Below are 802 nucleotides of genomic sequence, written 5' to 3'. Positions count from 1 at the left end.
GGCTGTCCTGGAACTCACTTTAGACCAGGCTGGCTTCGAACTCAGAAATCCGCCTGCCTCTGCCTCCTGAGTGCTGGGATTAAAGGCGTGCGACACCACGCCCAGCTTCTTTACAGATGTTCTATCCACGTGAGGATGTACGTGTCTCCTCTCCATAGCAGCATCTGCCCTGTCCCGCACCATATCCTAAACCAGACAGCAACTCCTGAGTAGTTCCACAGCAGTGCGTGTAGAACCAGGAGTCCATTCATTATGGCTGCCCGCTAGTGCCCCGACAGAGCTAATGTAACTTGTTTCCCGCTCTTCTAATGATGGAATCTGCCTCCCATCTTAGAAATCATTAGCCATATTCCAAATGAATAGTTCTGCATGCACTGTTCCACACACATGCATGTGGATCCAACCTTCATACGTCTTTGTCCTCATGTGTTCCACTTGTTTGCACACGTGTTTGATCATTCACTCACGAAGATTCTGAGGACACAGAGACCCAAAGTACAGGGTACCCTCCTGGAGCGGCGCAGCCTTGGGGGAGATGGTGAGAGGCGTGGAAGAACTGGCTTTTTCTAAGATTCTGGATAGGTCCTAGCCTCATATAAATCACATTCTCCCTCCTACGATGCTGTACCCTTCTCAGGTTTTCTGTTCTATTTGTCAGTTCCCCTCAGGGCAGATTCTGAACAGGGGTTTTGGAAATATACTATGGACAGCGTGGAGAGAGCGCCCTCTTGTGGAAAGGTGCCAGTACTGCATGCCTGTCTTTCCCGAGTCTTCCTCACTGACTCTATCTAGGACCCCATTT

This window comes from Mus caroli, chromosome 19 (assembly GCF_900094665.2).
Source record: "Mus caroli chromosome 19, CAROLI_EIJ_v1.1, whole genome shotgun sequence".
NCBI classification, from domain to species: domain Eukaryota; kingdom Metazoa; phylum Chordata; class Mammalia; order Rodentia; family Muridae; genus Mus; species Mus caroli.
This window is presented reverse-complemented; position numbering follows the sequence as displayed.